The 16,228-nt window shown below is 33.6% G+C and overlaps 1 long non-coding RNA gene across 1 annotated transcript in view; it reads left to right on the top strand.

The window, feature by feature from the left end:
- LOC136800190 (uncharacterized) overlaps positions 1-16,228 on the top strand; it is an 88,110-nt gene that overhangs the window by 25,533 nt on the left and 46,349 nt on the right. Inside the window, exons 2-3 of the long non-coding RNA XR_010845680.1 lie at positions 4,024-4,196; positions 4,783-4,941. This is a non-coding gene — a long non-coding RNA (uncharacterized lncRNA). The remainder of the gene's footprint in view (positions 1-4,023; positions 4,197-4,782; positions 4,942-16,228) is intronic.

Here is a 16,228-nt window from a genome sequence, read left to right as displayed (position 1 = left end):
TCTTAACATGTTCTTATTTTTCGCCATCTTTTGAGCATTTTTGTCCATTTTCCTAAGAAGTTGGATGTTTTAGAATCCGCGAAGCCTTAAAATGTTCTTAACATTTTGGCTATTGAAGCCTTAAGTTCTTATATAGTTTGTTCTTAGAAAAAAAAGTAGTTTTTGCTTCATCTTTATCACTGCATTGGCTTGTTTAAGTAAAAATTACAAATTTCACGGTTCTACATGTCCAGTATTAAGCCGTTTCTACACGTATACATTCACTATGAAATTCACCTTTTACTTTCCGTATTTGGTGGTAACTTAATTTAAATTAAATTGAGAGACCCAACTTAAAGGAAGTGACTTAAGGGAAATTGTACAACAGATTAAAGTACAAATCGCACCAATATGTAGGAAGACTCTTGAAAATTTTCCAATAAAAAAGCACAAACTCCTAAACTTTAGCAATACACTGTGTTTAAGCTATTAAGCTCTGACCCCTTTTTTACCGACTGCCAATTTTTTCGCTTTTAGCTTGAAGTCAAATATAACATTTAATTCGATCAATTCACCAAATGCCAGCCATTCGATTCGAGACTCAAGGTTGATGAATTAAGAACAGTCGAGTCTCAACAAATTTCACAAACTGACTCAACCTAATGCCATTATCTGACTTGACCAGTCTAATTCCATACCAAACTAAGCATTACTCAACAAAAGCCAATATTCAAAAAAATAGTTTTGCGATGTTAGAGTTCACGTCCAATAGAAATAAAACTTTATACTACATTCAAAAAGTTTGAAATGTCCTTTAAATACGTTTTTGTAAAATCATCGTTGTGCAATTGCAAAATTGTAAAAAGCACTTTATAGAGTACTAATGACAAGAAAGTTTCATAATTTTAATGGGTATTAAAAGTTTTGAATCCGAATTAATGTAAAATCTAATGTAAATGCAGTCCGGCCTTTCCAGCCTAGATAATACCCACTAGACCCGGACTTGAGTACCTTATCAGGGAAAAATGACGAAAATTTTGAGCGGATGATGAAAATTTTCCCGACATTTTTATCACCCGACCAAAACTTGTACCCGGTTTTTTTATTCCCGACCAAAACATTTACCCGAAATTTTATACCGCAACCAAAATTCAAATTCATTTTACACCTTATTTACCAAAATTAGTGCTTTAAACGTCGAATTACAAGATCTATTTTCGAGCTAGTGAAGGAAACCATTTCTTTTGGACAGTTTAGTCGGGTGAAAGTGACGAATTTGAAATTTTGTTCGGGGAAAAGTGACGAAAATGCATCTAGGTGACGAAATTTTTCCCCGACGAAAAAAAAAAAAACCCAACTAAATGAAAGTCCGACATTTTTTTCCCCGATAAGGTATTGCTAATTCAGCTATTTGATTGGTCATTCATAGTGATGTCGTAGTACGCTTTCTTGTTTCTTGTAATTAATACGCTCTTTTGGGAAAAACTGTTTTAAACTTTTTTCTGTTGGACCAAAACTCTTTTTAGCTGATTTTGAAAATTAACTATCCCTCCAATTAAAGAGTAACTCACACAGGAATTCCATGTTCCCTTAAAGTTTTATTTTTACATAAGTGTTCCTATTTCATATCAAACACATATTTTATATCAGGACAGTGTCTGCCTATTGTTATATTATGCTGATATAAGCAAAAATGTGTCTTCTTTTCCTCTTTCTGACCAATCTTGCTCCACATCCATGTCATTCCAATGTGAAAAAGCTTGTTAAATAAAATTGATGAGTAAGCAAACGATAATACTCTTACCTTATTACACGAATATTAATAGTCATTTTATTAACACGAATTGAAAAATTTCGTGTTAATAAAAACCCCCTTAATTAAAACCAGCCATGGTGTCCTTGAAAAAGCAATAAAATTCGTGTTAATTTTTGCAGTGTTAATTTCGAGGTCGTTGAATACTTGCCTAAAGTCTGTTCACGATAAGTGTGCACTCTTTTTTCTTTTACCTATAACTTTTGAAGGAATTCTTCAATCTTTATAAATTTGGTATCGTTGGAGAGATATTTGTGAGTGGAACAATTTCAAATAAAAAAGTCTTTAAAAATATTCTTAAAACGAAGATGAAAATGAAGAAGAAAAAAATGAAGATCTTGTAGAAAAGTGCTATAACTTTCATTTTTATTGGAGAGATTCTTTGATCTTAGGAGATCATCACTGTGAAGAAATTTCACTAAAATTATTTATTCAAGATAAAAAAAAAAAAAAAAAAAAATAAAAAAAACAAAAAAAAAAAAATAAAAAAAAAAAAACAAAAAAAAAAAAAAATAAAAATTTTTATGAACAAAGTTATGATACAAAGTTATAAGTGATTGACCCCAAAAAACAGCAGAAAACAGGAGAAAACAGCGTTTTTAGACGTCAATTAGCTTATAACTTTGTTTAATATCTTTTGACTGAATGATTATTTTTGAGAAATTTTTTCACAGTGATGACGTTCGATGATCAAGGATTCGCTTCAGTGAAAATGATAGTTATAGCACTTTTCTACAAGATCTTCATTTTTTCTCTTCATTTTCATCTTCATTTTTAGAATTTTTTTATCGATTTTTTTATTCCAAATTATTCCACTCACTAATATCTTTCCAATGATACCAAATTTATAAAGATTGAAGAATTCCTTCAAAAGTTATAGGTAAATGAAAAAAGAGTGCACACTTATCGTGAATAGACTTTAGTAATATTCGTGTAATAAGGTATTTTAAAACAAAACCTTTAGTGAAATACCCAAAGCAAGTTTAACGCGATTAAGAATTGTGTTTAGCCTAGATATAGACAGATGCTAAAGAACCTAAACTAATGCTAATTTACTAGATTTGCCTGCTCTGCCATCCAATCTTTTAAAAGAAGATACAGCATAGGCGTAGCGAGATACCCAGCAAAGTTTATGGATGAGAGCGGTTTTTACGACACTGTAATCATTATCTTTGTTTTATCGAAAGATAATTTATACTTATGTAGAAACAAAACCTTTAACCAAGAAATTTTATAATTTTTTATGTGAAGTTTTGACATATCGCAAAAAAAATATTCAGTGCAGTCCATTTTCTCAAAATCAATTATGTCTCACTTTAAAATTTTCATCCCACGGTTTGAGGTCAATATATTAATTAGAAATTAGATGTATCGAAAATGTGCCATTCCAATTTATATCCTTACAAGGGGGGGGGGGGTGGACGACTTTTCCGGGGGTAACCCGAATAAGAATTTCCAGGGGGTTTAAGGTAATGTTTTCTTTTCTTCCAGGGGGTAAAAATTATACAAAAATTGTTATAATTTCTCCAAGGGTTTTACTGCAAATTTTGCCATTTTCCAGGGGGTATGCACACATTTTCAAGAATTACTTCTTTGCTTGAAAACGTTCGTCCACCGCCTGTTTTGATTTTAAATGGAACTGCCCAACAAATCAAAACTTCATTTACCCACCTTTTGATAAATGCCATATTTTTAAAGAAGTGTTGTACAAATTGCGGTGGGCTATTGCGTGTTGTGAAGAAATTATAGATCTGTGGTTCTGACGTCAGTTTAAAAAAAGGCAATATTTTCAATTTGGGTGTTGCGTTTTATCATCAAAGATTGAACCGTGAAATGACATAAGAATGTAAATTTCATATCCGTGGATCTTTGCAGAGCTTTCTTAAGGGGGGGGAGGGCAAAAAAAGGACCTCTTCAAACTTTTGGTGAAGCGAATGCGTTATTACTGACAGGAAAAAGTGCAATTGAATTATTAATTTATTTGAACTTTAAGCCCGTTTCACGAACTTATAAGTACATAGTTGACGCAGAAGTTGACTCTGTAGTAATTTTTCATGTGAGTTCAGTTCTTTTGGTTTGAAGCATGAATTTATAACGTTTTGATGCTGAGACTAGGCAGTGAGCGAAAAAGTTGACTCAATTCATAGTAAATTTTCTAATTAATTTCATTCGTTCTGGAGCATGAATTCTTTTTTCTATTAATATTGAAAATTTATCAATTATCGTTCTAGATTGTTCTTATTTCATGATCTATCCCACGAAAAGAAAGAAACTTCATAGTCATCACCCATCAAGCACAAATCCAAAGGATAATTCCAATTCAACGATTTTAGGGAAGACACGATAATAGACCATTATTTGAATTCCAATGACATTGAGCATGATAATAATGATGCTACAAAAAGTAAGTTCCTTGCAATAGATATCTTTTCTTGCTTACTCAATTCGACCTTATTTTTAGCCGAAACAGTACTTCCGCCATTTCTTTTCTCAAATTTCTGTTCTCAAGATTTTGTTCTCTTTTGCGTTTCCTTTTCCTCTCTAAAAATCTTGAAATCTCAGTCTGAAGGTTGTATATGTGAAATTGATAGGAAGCTATGAAGTAATTCTACCTATATAAAATCTAAATATCTCCTTATTCTGCATCTACAAAATTAGAAAATTCGTCATTTATTTCTATCTTAATATATAAAACAATGATGAAATACGGAAATTTCAAATTAACATTCTTGAAATATTTGTAAGTGTTTGACACAGATGAAAGTTCTAGTAATTTGATCCTGGTAAGACTTGATTTGAAAACTACCGTGTGAGCGAACAAACATGGCCTCAAAATTGGACTCTTGTTAAAATTTAGCCAAACTTTCTAATTAATTTTCTCCTTTGTAGCATGAATTCTTTTCTATATTAATATTCAAAATTAATAAATTTTCGTTCTATGTTGAACGGTGAAAAAAATGCAACTATTTTATTTTCATTTTTCGTTCTAGATTGTTTTATTTCATGGACTATAAAACTTCATAGTCATCACCCATCAAGCATAAATCCAAACGATGACGACTATTCAATGATTTTAGGGAAGACACGATAATAGACTATTATTTGAATTCCAATGACATTGAGCAATATTTATAACGATGCTGCAAAAAGTAAGTTCCTTGCAATAGATATCTTTTTTTGCTTACTAAATTCGACCTTATTTTTAGCCGAAACAGTATTTCCGCCATTTTGTTTCTCTAATTTTTGTTCTCTTTTCCGTTTCCTTTTCCTCTCTAAAATCTTGAAATCTCAGTCTGAAGTTTGTATATGTGAAAATGATAGGAAGCTATGAAGTAATTCTATATAAAATTGAAACATCTCGTTATTCTGCATCTACAAAATTAGAAAATTCGTCATTAATTTCTATCTTAAAATATAAAACAATGATGAAATACGGAAATTTTAAATTAAAATTCTTGAAATATTTGTAAGTTTTTGACGCAGATGAAAATTCTTGTAATTTGATCCTGGTGAGACTTGATTCGAAAAATACCGTGTGAGCGAACAAACATGGCTTCAAAATCTTGTTAAAATTTAGCCAAATGTGAGCAAGAAATCAATCTTTAAAATGTATTATTGAAATCTTTTGTTTAATGTGTTCAAAAAATGGTTAAATTTTCCAAGATTTAGCCCAAAAAGCTTTGATTTTTTCACCTTTTCATCTTTTTATATCCCTAGAATACACTTTAGGAATCCTGAAAACGCTCCCGGGGAATCAGTAACACTTTGGATTGTAAGATGATATCAGGCACACTAGAAAATATATCTTGAAAAGGGAATCCAACCTTTTTCAATTTTGTTGAGGCTATATCCCGGTCATAATATTTGAGAAAAAAGGGAAATTCCCACGAAATCTTCTAGCCACAAACGATTTGGAAGCGCTAACTTAGCTTTGAAGAGTAGAGTTTTAACATGAGACATAAGACTTAAGATCTGAGGATCCAAAAGTTCATAAATGGTCCAATAGGGCTCAGAATATAGCTTGGAAGTCTATAAACCCCACCCAAATTGAAATATTCGATTAAATTTAGCAAATAGCCTAAAAGCGACTTTCTCGCCCAAACTTTAAAATGCTTAAAATGAGGAATAAACCAAAATTCTCAATATATTTTGACCGTTATTGTAGATTGACTTTCTTATTACAGACCATGTAAAACTTGGATGACAGACCATTATCCACCCAGCTGACACACAACGTTAAATGGACGTTGTGAACGTTAGATAAACGTTGAAACAACGTTGTGTACCAGCTGGGCAAATCAAGTCACATTGAGCAATACAATAACGCTTCAAAAAAAAAAAAAAGTTCCTTGCAGTGAACATTTCTCATTGCTTTCTCAATTCAAGCTTATTTTTAGCCGAACCTGTATATCCGTCATTTTGTTTCTAAATAACAAATTTTCACAATTTCGTTTTTTCAATCTCAAAATTTTTGACCTAAGTTTCTGTATCTATTTTCTTTTCCTTACGATGTTTAAAAATCTTGAAATCTCAATCTAAAGTTACCCAGCTGGCACACAACGTTGTTTCAATGTTCATCTAACGTTCACAACATTCATAGAACGTTAGATGAACGTTGAAACAACGTTGTGTGCCAGCTGGGTAACTTGGTAAGGAAGCTACAAAGTAATCTATATGAAATCAAAATAAATAGATTCTTCAGTTTCGATGTTTATTGTAATCTTAAAATATGAAACAATGATGTAATGCAGAAATTTCAATTCATTCAATTATCATTCTTAAAATATTTTTTTATGTGAAACAAACGATAGTTAGTGAGAAATCATCGATGATAATTACGAAATTTTGCTCGCTGAAACACAATTAAATCATTTCAGCTCTGTTTCGAATGTCCAGTTTTTTTAAGACTGCACGCTATTACGCGGAACCAGCTCGGGAATCGGATGGAGCGCTTTCTTGTAAAATCTCGATCGACTAAGGGCCTAAGCATTCCCATATGTCGAATCGGCCTGGATCATAATAAGCCACTTGGAACTCAGTCTCTCGAAAAATTTGGTCGTGAAGTTTGGGAACGAACTTGGCCACTTTCGATTTCGTATTATCAAATATAAACAAAAACAAAAGTTTTTAAAAAACGCTCTCATACGTTCATTTAACAAAGAAAAAAACGTAGTATCGTTTAGTATGTTAAGGCCACTGTGCTACCCATTCAGCACTTTAAGGTCGGTGAACCACACGGTACAAGAGAGTTAAATTTCTCTTCTGATTGGCTAATTATAAAAGAACAATAGGGAAGCTGCAGAGCTTAGCGAAAAAAAGTTGAAAAGTTTCAATACTCTTGTTGAGCTCAAAGCAACAGCCTTTTAAGGCTTAATTTATATAATTCATGCAATAATTAAGACGAGCGCATTGAATTTTTGAAAAATTGTCTGTTGTCTCCATCGTTGGTGATAAACAAAAACGAAAGTCCCTTCTCTCCTTGGATTTTATTTACGGTGGGTACTAGGGTTGCGAGCTGACGAGGATGTGCCGCCCGACTTTCGACCCTCGGAGTACCCTTAGTGGGACTAAAAAGAATATTTTGTGAATTTTACGACCCTTTTGGGACTAATTGACCAAATTTCGATCTTTCTGGGGGCAAAAAGTTAAAATTTTCCTATTTTTTCGACCCTTAGTGGGACTGAGATTAGATTTTCTGATTTTTCCAACCCCTTGTGTGAAAGTTCAAAAGAAGTATCCTTAAGGGCGGTACATACCCGCGCCCTCTATTTGCTTAAATACTCCCTAGGAATTTTAGTAGGTATGTACTCTAATTTGGAGTACTTCGACCCATACTGCCCTATTTTTGACCCATCCTGAATAGTAAGTCAAGAGTTAAAATTCTTTCTTAGTCAGGGTGTATAAGCAGATATATTCAAAATTATTGAAAATTCAAAATTACGAAGTGACGTTTTTAATGTTTTAATCTTTAAAATTCTAAATGCCTCCAAATCTTTCAATCACCCCGAAACGCGAACTCTTGGCTACATCTCTGGTCATCTAAAATCAATCGGCAGCTTGCGCAAATCTGAGCAGCACGTAGTCTCAAAGCCGTCAGGCTTTCTTGTTTGTTTTTAATCCAACTCCATACAAATGCTTTAAAGCAATGGACAAAATAAACTCCAAGTTTATCAAGGCAGGGTCCAAAAGCTCGCAACGCTACTTTATTTCATTAATAGAATTCCATTTAAGGATGAAAAAAGTGCATTATCGAGAAGAATATTTTAAAACTTAGCCAGATATGATTTGAACCATATATTTAGCGTGATTCGCAAAAAACATAAACTTTTCGTTATTTTGATGACGTCATAAGAAAAACTTTTTAACTTTTGACCTATTAATCAACTTAATCAACAACTTCACGAAAACCGAATTCGGTTAAGTTAAAAAATGTAACCCAATACACGTTTTTTATAAGAACATCTTAAACTTTTGAAGCCTTAACTTAATGTTCTTGACTTTTTGAGTTTTAAGCCTAAAAATGTTCCTAATAAAATGTTCTTATTTTCTCCACTTAGGACCATTGTTACCCATTCTCCCAAAAAATCAGGTATTTTCAAGTCGGCAAAGCCTTAAAATGTTCTTAACTTGCTCTTAGCATTTTGGCAATTGAAGCCTTATGTTCTTATATAGCTTGTATTTATAAAAAAAAATGTGTAATGCGTAACTTTTAAGCCTATAATGAGCTTCTGTAACGTTGCGACCCCTAAAACCCGCCTTGATAGTCTGGATAAGCTAAATCAAAAGATAGGGTCTATTTAGATTTCAATATCGTTTTGTGGTCCAAAGTTAGCAGAAAGTTATTGTGTTTTTGGTTAAGGAAAAAAAATTTAAATATGATTTTTGAACAAAATCTTTTGCCGCAAAAAATACCAAAAAATGGTCAAATTTTCACAAGAAATGATAATTAAAAAACCATATTTTGTCAATGAATCATTAAGAACACCAAATTCGAATATTTTTTCACTAGATTCTGTATTCTAGCGAATTGATTTAGAGTTTAACCACTTGGGCCCTTTCTGAGGCCCTATTCATACTAAGCTTTTAGGGGTGGTTCAAAATTAGAGTGTGGGCTGTTCCTGTAACACTCGTCAACTTTTGATCTAGTGGGTCTTTTTGAATGAAATTTGGCACACAAGATCCTCGTCATACAAAGTAACTTTTGACAAAAGATTTTTTGATGACGTTACTCATCATGCCCAATGTGAACAAAAGCCGAAAATCTCCTTTGTTCTTATAAATAGCTATTGTATTCTAACAAAGGCTTAAGAAAAAAGTTCCCTGAGTCTAAAATGCTTATTTTATCCTAAATATTCAATAAATTACGCTTTAAACGATATATTTGACATTAAAAATAAATTTTTATCGGAAATGTGTCAATTTTTGTGACACCTTACTGTCAGAAATGTCATCATGCTCAAGGTGTGAAAATTTTTAAGTGTCAGATTTTGAAGCTAAATAAAAGAAAATTTCATGCCAAAAGCTGGGACAAGCTGGAGTTTTTACAAGCTCTTATTTGATTTGGTTGGTCGTTAAGATGTAATAAAATAATCTTATTACTTTTTCTAAAGAACGCGTCATCTCTATCACTTCAAACGACCAATTAGTGAAGTATCTTGTAAAAACTCCAAGGCATCTCCAAAAGCTCTACACTTTTTTTATAAGAACTGCAGTAAAATCTTTCTGAGGCTCGGCTGTTCTATTATTTTTGGCACTTTGAGCCTCAAATTGTTCTTATCCTGTTCTTATTATAGGGTGTAATTGAGGTAATTTAGACGTTATACCAAATTTTTACTACTTTAACCCCTAAATTGCTTGAAATTGAGTAATTTCAGGCTCAGCATTGTTCTTAATTGTTCTCATTTTTTGGCGATTTTGAGCCTCATTGTTCTTATAAAATTGAAAAAAAGTCCTGGTAAGAGTTCCAAAATTTCTAGAATTTCGTTCTTTTTCTCGAGTTTAGATCCTGAAATTTTCGATTATGTGTGCGAGCTATAGTACCTTTTATACACCTCAAAAATTCTCTTTGAAAGAGCCCAAATAATCTTAAATATCAAAAAACAGAAGTTGAATAATTTTCGAAAGCCTCAACAATTGGGAGGAAGATTTGGATAAATAAATCTGTCTAAAGGGTTTCAAAAATGCCTTTCTAATCCAAGGATTACTGTGGGTGTGCACCTGAAAAAGATGGCGCCTCCTACGGATTACCCAGTAGGAAAAAGTCTAGGAGATCTATTCATTCTAACGAGAAAAAAAATGGAATCATTATTCTGAATAGAAGTTCCACCATTATTGTAACTTTAAAACGCCATGTAATCACGTCCAGCCATCCTGACCAAACAGACATTAGTTCGAATCTGCGACTAAACCTAGTGAATTTAAACTTTTTTGTCCCCTTTATAAGCTAAGTCTACGATGATTCCAAAACGTAAATCGCTATTTTGAATAATAAACTTAGCACCGATATCATACCATTATCGTACCACATCCATCCATGTCAAACATGCGACTAGCCCAGTGAATTTAAACTTTTTTTTGTCCCCTTTATAAGCTAAGTCTACGATGATTCCAAAACGTAAATCACTATTTTGAATAATAAACTTAGTACCGATATCATACCATTATTGTGCCACATCCATCCATGTCAAACATGCGATTAGCCCAGTGAATTTTACACCATTTATAAGGTAAGTCTACAATGAGCCTGCACTAAAATTAATGGATATTAATGACATGTATTAATTGCTTGGTTAGCACTTTTCTTTCCTGACTGATTTTTGATGGCATTGATATTGCATCAGATATGTTGATAATGGGAGTAAAATGAAAATTGAAATATTCGGCTATTATATCAGGATTATGAGCTTAAATGAGCTTGGGTAATATCTTCCAGTGTTAGCTTGCATATTGCGAATGGCCACACAGTATTTTGAATATTTATCTTAAACCCTTGAATACCCTTTTTAATTGGATAATTTTATGAGAAAAAATAGGCTCACAAATACCAAAACATAAGAACAGGAGTTTGAGGGTAAAGCACCATAACAATTACCAACAGATGAGCCGCAACAAAAATTTACTGCAACTTGTTCCTATAAAAAAGCAACACGAATATTTGAAATAGATTCAAGCTATAATATCAAGATTATGAGTTTAATCATGCTTAATGACCCTGCATTATTTCTTCCGCTGGTCACTTGTGAACGCGGCCAGGACAAGTTTTAGATATTGGCCTTTCAGTCCAGGTTAAATCTACTCTCAATACTTCCTCTACACTCTTTCTTCAATTTTCCTACTGTAATTAGGAAGTCCTGTAGTTCTTGTACTTTAATGGGGTTAACTTTCTCGGGGATTAAATTTCGCTGATTTTGCGGATTTAGGTGCAGTCCGCGAGATTGAGTCCCAATGGATATTTGGAGAGGCCATATCCGCGGAATATTTTTAAACAAAACTAAAAAATCGTCAAATAAACTACTTTTTAAATCTGTTAACTGGCATCAAAGAAGCCCGGATAATCCGTATTTTAACAACCAATATGCATGATTTGGCAATTAAAAGAAACACAATCGTGAAAATATTTTCTCCCAATAGTGCCATCCGCAAAATTAAGTCCCCGCGAAAGCTCAAAATTTCGTGGATGAGCTTAACCGCGAAATTTAATCTCCACGAAATTTATTTATTCTAAATTAATTTTTTTCATTTATTTCTTCAAGTATTTGGAAGTTGGAATTAAAAGGCCTGGAGAGGCTCAGGGTATGGCCACTAGTAACATTTAGTTAAAAATTTCAACTTTTAATTTCCAAATTCGTTCATCTGGGTGGTGGGGAAGTAGAGCGGAGTGAGACATTTTTCAATCAAGTTTAGCATTGATATATTTAGCTAACCTATAATCAGTATTTGAAAATTTAGTCTCCTGCTAGTGATAAAGAAACATAAACTAGAAATAGAGTTGACGGCAACAAATATTTGTAGGGTGGGAGTGTGGTAAAGAAATTTCTGAGACTTGAACACCGCCATGTTAGTTAGCCCTTGTTTGTGTTTTCAGAGTATAATTGATGCCGTACGAAACTAAATTAGAAGCAGCATTCTCATAGGGCGGGACGCCACGTTAATAAACACAGGTGAAATGAGTAATTTTACAGTTTAAAATTACATAATGATTTAAACTTTTGGTAAACAACTAGTATCTTTGATTACCGGACGTTTCCCCGATGGACTTTTCATTACACGTTCTGTCAATCCTGTTAGCTTAAGCGGCCAGTGGAAAAACACCCTAAAGTTTCTCATTGGTTAAAATGTTACCCCGACGGACGTTTCCCCGACCAGACATTCGGGGAATAGTCTGTCGGGGAATTGTCTGTCGGGGAAATGTCTGTCTGGGAAACGTCCGTCGGGGAAACTTCCGGTCATCGTATCTTTAGTGACAAATTTTAACTTGAATATTCTGATCAGTGTAAAAGTGTACAGCGGGGTCACAACAACTGCATTTATATTTTGAACCATTTTTGTGCAAGCTAGCAAAATCGAAACTGAAACAGTACCTTATCTGAAAAAAAGTTTGAGGAAGGCGATTTTTATACTAGTTATGTGGGATCGTGAGAAAAATTTGGCACGACCCAATTTTGCGATCCAAAACAAATCCCTACTTTTTTGCCCCTGCTAAAAGAGAGCCACCACTTTTCATGCATACCAAAACCAAAATTTAACCATTGAAATTGTGTATGCATACGTGTTAAGGGATGTATAACCTTCCGAGGATACAATATATTTCTTATCTTATAATTTGAGAAAAAGAAGGCGTATAAAACCTTTAACCCACGCTGTTATTGCGTTTAAAAAACATTGAACTTTTACTCGCAAGTTGGAATTTGTGGTTGTAATATATTCAACTTCCCTGTATATCCTTTAAATTTTTCTTTGGATGTTTTCAAGACTTTTTAGATGTCATTAAGACGTTAAGTTTCCTTCGTCTGTGATGGACACTTTTAGTAATTTTTTTGAACATGAGGTGTGATTGTGTTGCTCGTACACAACAATTTGTACAATTTAATGGGTCGATCTACTATAGTTGTGATTGTGCTTGTCAAATAGAGGCTGCTGGTAAAAAAATCCCCTGGAATGCCACTGTTTGAGCATTATCTTTTTGACAATTTCTCTTTTCCCTAAGCAAAACCTTAAGGACCAAGTTTTGTCCGGACCAAAAATCGAAAATCAATTCTTTAAGAGAAATGTTTTTTATATTTTTGAAACCCTTTGAGAGATTACCTGTTTTGACTAAGTGTCTCGGATCATTTTTCTCCGAATTTCGTGTTTCCAAATCGCCGTTGACAAATCAAAAGTGGCAATCTCAAAATTAGTGTTTGAGAAAGCTAACAGTTTTTCTGTCTAGCTAGCCTTAAATTTGAGATTGGCCCTTTTTGAATAGTGAGGAGGGTCCCATCTACATAAAGAAGGGTCAGTTTGTTTTCAATCAAAATTTATGCTCAGACAAACAGAAAAATTCTTTGTTTTCTCAGGCAATAAATTTGAGATTGGACTTTTTAGCTGGTCGACGGCGAAATGGTTCCAATAATTTCGATTTATTTTGGTCCGGAAAAATTAACGTACTTTTAGACCAATCTCATCTGTTATTTCCGAGTTGAAGTTCTTATTTTTCTAACAAGTTCCCTTTTCCGTAAGCAAATCTTGAAACGCTAAAGTTTTTGAAAATATTAAGATTTTAACATTTCTTTCTGTTCAGCATTTAATGTTTTTAACTGATATATAGAAAATCTTTCCGTTTATTTAGGCTTGGAAAAAAAACAAATAATTTCAAAATTCAAAAGCACTAATTTGATTAAGCTTAATTTACACTGTCGATAAATAAACGGTAAATTGGAAAAGCCTAACTTAAGAAAAAATTGATCAAAATTTTTGAGGCTCAGTATTGATAAGAAACTCATTATTCTCAAAAATTCTTAAAATTTTGCAAATTTCATCCTTTCCAACGTAATTATTCTAATTCTTATATATTAAAAAAATGTGTAATCATGAACTACCCCAAAATCTAAATTTAAAGATCATATTCATCAAATATTAATCCAATGCAATTTTTCATTCGGCCTACAGGTCGATCTTGAGTTTACCATTGTATGTTGTTTTTCATAGCAGGGTCTTACAAGGGGCGTGTCAAAGAAATTTAGTTCAATGCGTAAAAACTAAAGATTTACTTTTATCTAATTAACGATCACTACCAGGATTTGAAGGATTCTGCTATAGCATCTTCAAATGGACTCATTTGAAGTTTTGTTTAGTTTTTTTTGTGATTCAGCCTACGGTATGTTTAAAAGCTAAATCTCAATATTTGGGAAAAATTTCATGTTACATTTGGTCAGTCAGTTTTCTAGGCGTTGTTTTAATACACGTGGAACAAAAATCTTACATAGGATTGCATGACCGATCTTGACTCAGAGAAAGGCCGAATTTCACAAAATTCTAGTTTCTTTTGAGACATTCGTTAACAAAATAAATTCGCTGCTGTATACATTATCTGGTACCAGATGCAGAAATATGCTACGACACGCTTTGCTCTGAAGGTCTGATCAGATTTGTTATATTTTCTGGGCTAGCACCATATTGGCTTATGGTTCGGAATCATGTACTAGCTTGCTTAAATAATCAAACATAAACAGTCCCTAATTTAGCTTCATTTACATGAAAATACAACTTAAAACATGAATTTATTGCTTTTTCCTACTTCTAAACCTAGACATGTTACACTAACTTTCATAGTTTTCAGGACCTCAAAAGTGAATTTTCAATGTGCTCTGTAAAATTACAAAATTGGGCTGTTCTGTTGGCACACAAAAAGTGAAGTTAATCGTTAATAAGATACAAACTACCTATACAAAAGTCTGTAGATCTTTCTGAAGACAAAATTGTCTGTTTTGTACTGCTGCTAGAGACTTTGACTGACTTTGGCTGACTTTGACTGTTGTCGGTCAGTCAGTTGTGCTCAGTTGTCTGGCGGTCAACTATGATCTTTGAGTTTGGCTTTGAGAAAATTTAGTAAAAATCAGTCACCAAAACAAAAAAAGAAATCGGCAATGTCGGCACATCAAAGGGCCTACTAAACCTCTCCGATGGTATATTGGTCCGCTCGTCCGCTTCTTTAGAGCTTTAGCGTGGGCGGCCGCCAATACGCCATCGGAATATCAGATAACTATATACGCCTTTTCGACCGTAGTCGCGCGGTCGGGCGCGTGCCTCTTAATCATTTAATTATCCCCCTAAACTCGATCCAATCCTTTTTTGACAGATTTTTCTATTGTCTACAGGTGCGAAAAAAGGACTGGGACGGTTTTAGTGGGATAAAGCGGACAAAAAAATGCCCGCGCGGCAATTGGCGCCTACAGTCGAAAGGTGTATTTTCATGCAGTTCTCACCAGTACTGGTTCTCACGTTCAGAATCAGGTGTGGTTTCAAAAAAATATCAGTAAAAGAGTTAGTGTTCATCAATTACGAAACTGCCTTCGTTGACAGTGCATATATTTTATGAGGAAGCCGTTGATCGTATTAAGAGTAATTATTTGTAGATAAACTTCCTACATTATTATTGAAAATTGGATGCAAGAAAAACCTGTACGAAAAGCATTTTCAAGTGTAATTAACCTCTCATTAAATTGTGTGAAGCATGCCTTCAATCACGCACTGTGTGTGTGTGTCTTTTAAGCATTGCAGCCGCTAGCCAGGATATCATTAAAATATTTCCTATTTCCTATTCTGTAATTAGTATGTTTCCAAATTTTACCCCTTTTAAACAAGGACGAAGAAATAAAACACTCTAATTTAGAATCGCTCTTTACGTCCCTAGTCCAAGTAAGAAGAGATTAAGCTAATACGTGCTCAAGCAAAATCATTTTCTTCTTCTTCATTTTTCCTCTCTTTTTCAAAAGTCAGTGAAATTATTCCTCTCAGGAAAATATAATAGTCAGACTGCTTAAGGGAGTGGTCAGAAAGTATGTAAGTATGTACTAGGGGGGGGGGTCAAAAGGAGAATTTTCCCTAAAAAAGATCAATTGTTTTTATCTCGCCTCAAACCTAAATTCGTGGCTACGAGTGGCAGCTGCTATTATTGTAGCTTCAAATCAGAAAAGGTGACTATATTTTAGTCCCATTTCGTCGAGGAAAGGTATCTTACTGCAGGATTTACTGTTAAAATGAGGAGTAAGGGGTACCTTGCTGAAACTTCCTCGGAGAAAATTTTCGTCAGGGAAAATTTTCGTCGGGGAAAAATATTCGTCACTTGCTGGTAGTTGGTAAACGCATTATGGCCGGGAAAAATTTTCGTCGGGGAAAAATATTCGTCACTTGGCCAAAATTTCGTCACTTTTCCCCGACGAAGTTTTCCCCGATAAG

Source organism: Clytia hemisphaerica, unplaced genomic scaffold, assembly GCF_902728285.1.
Source record: "Clytia hemisphaerica strain Z4C2 unplaced genomic scaffold, Clytia hemisphaerica genome assembly, whole genome shotgun sequence".
Lineage (NCBI taxonomy): Eukaryota > Metazoa > Cnidaria > Hydrozoa > Leptothecata > Clytiidae > Clytia > Clytia hemisphaerica.
This window is presented reverse-complemented; position numbering and strand designations above follow the sequence as displayed.